General features: G+C 40.2%; 1 pseudogene; it reads right to left on the bottom strand.

The window, feature by feature from the left end:
• Positions 1 to 1113: 1113 nt before the first annotated feature.
• Positions 1114 to 2063, bottom strand: LOC147358081 (olfactory receptor 51G2-like; annotated as a pseudogene).
• Between the last annotated feature and the right edge of the window lie 209 nt (positions 2064 to 2272).

Raw genomic sequence — 2272 nt, 5'->3', positions numbered from 1 at the left:
TCAAATGAGTCAGTTCTTCACATCAAGTGGCCAAAGTACTGGAGTTTCAGTTTCAGCATCAGTCCTTCAAATGAATATTCAGGACCGATTTCCTTTAGGATGGACTGGTTGGATCTCCCTGTAATCCAAGGGACTCTCAAGAGTCTTCTCCAACACAGTAGTCAAAAAGCATCAATTCTTCGGCTCTCAGCTTTCTTTATAGTCCAACTCTCCATCCATACATGACTACTGGATAAACCATAGCTTTGACTAGATGGACCTTTGTTGGCAAAGTGATGTCTCTGCTTTTTAATATGCTGTCTAGGTTGGTCATAACTTTTCTTCCAAGGAGCAAGTGTCTTTTAATTTAATGGCTTCAGCCACCTTCTTCAGTGATTTTGGAACCCCCAACAATAAAATCTGTCAGTTTCCCCATCTATTTCCCATGAAGTGATGGGATCAGATGCCATGATCTTAGTTTTCTGAATGTTGAGTTTTAAGCCAACTTTTTTTCTCTCTCCTCTTTCACTTTCATCAAGAGGCTCTTTAGTTCTTCTTCACTTTCTGCCATAAGCGTGGTGTCATCTGCATATCTGAGGCAGAAATATCAATGGATATTTCTCCCAGTGATCTTCATTCCAGCTTGTGCTTCATCCAGCCCAGCATTTCTCATGATGCACTCTGCATATAAGTTAAATAAGCAGGGTGACAATATACATCCTTGATGTACTCCTTTCTCAATTTGGAACCTGTCTGTTCTATGTCCACTTCTAACTGTTGCTTCTTGACCTGCATACAGATTTCTCAGGAGGCAGGTCAGGTGGTCTGGTATTCCTATCTCTTGAAGAATTTTCTACAGTTTGCTGTGATCTACACAGTTACATAATTATCACTTCCTTTTTGTGGTGGGAACCCTTAAAATGTATTCTAAGCAATTTTCAAGTATATAATGCATTATTGTTAACTATAGTCACCATGTTATACATTAGATAACCAGAATTTACTCATTTCATAATTAGAAATTTGTGCAGTCTGACCAAAGTTTTCCTATTTCCTCATCTCCCTAGTCCCTGCCAAGTACCATTCTACTCTCTGTTTTTATCAGTTTAGCTTTTTAATATAACTCATATTTGATTATGTGAGCAAGTTTTTCCTGCTCTTGAATATCTTGTGCACTGCAAACCTTATTTGTTTTGTTTTCAGACTATAAACCAAGGGGTTAAGAACAGGAGTCAAAAAGAGGAAGAAGTTGGCCATGGTGACATGAAGAAGAGGAGATGTGAACCAAACCTATGAATTAGAGCCAGCACAATGAGTAGCACATAAAAGATGCAGACAGTGAAAATGTGGGAAACACAAGTGTTAAGTGCCTTGAGCTGACCATCTTTGGAGGCAATGCCCAGCACTGTTTTCAAAATTAGGCTGATTGAAATGACAGTGAACATAGAGTCAACTCCAAAGGAGCACAGGACAAGGGACAACCCATAAATGATGTTGACTGTGACAGGGCCACAAGCCAGCTTCATAACATCAGGGTGGTAGCAATAACAATGTGATAGAATGACATCCTTGCAGAAGGGCAATCGCTTGAGCAGAATTGGCAAAGGTACCATCAACACCACACCCCTAATCATGGCTGCAAGCCCCATCCCCATAATCTGAGAATAGGTTAAGACTACTGTGTAGTGCAGTGGGTTATGAATAGCTACAAATCTATCAAAGGCCATGGCCAGCAGGATGGCTGACTCCATGGAGGAGAAGGTATGGATAAAGAACATCTGTGTTAGGCAGGAATAGAATTCAATCTCTCTGTGATTCAGGAGAAAGGCACTGAGTACTGTAGGCAGAGTTGATAAAGACAGACCCACATCTGTGGCTGCCAGCATAGACAGGAAGATGTACTAAGGTTCGTGAAGCCTGGAGGTGGTTTTGATAATGAAGAGGATAGTGCTGTTACCTAGGAGGGCAACTAGGTACGTGATACACAGTGGGATAGAAATCCATATTTGCACAGCTTCCAGTCCAGGGATGCCTGTTAAAAGGAGAGTAGGTGGCTGGAACCAGCTACTGTTCATAAGCTCCATAAAGATATTATTTGGGCACACAGCCCAAATCAGTTTCTAAATTTTTCTACTGACCACACACAAAAAAATTTTCAAGCATCCTGAAACCTGGACATTTTTCCTGTTAATTATACCTGCAGAAATAAAGCGTAACATATTTCAATAAAACACATAAACCTCAAGCTATTTAAACAAATACTTCAAGTGATACTGTTCATTTTCACAATTAA

Source organism: Bos grunniens, chromosome 15 (assembly GCF_055505025.1).
Source record: "Bos grunniens cultivar Pamir isolate PY7600 chromosome 15, Bosgru_T2T1.0, whole genome shotgun sequence".
Classification (NCBI taxonomy): Eukaryota; Metazoa; Chordata; class Mammalia; order Artiodactyla; family Bovidae; genus Bos; species Bos grunniens.
Note: the sequence above shows the minus strand (reverse complement) of the source record. Positions and strands in the feature narration are given on the sequence as shown.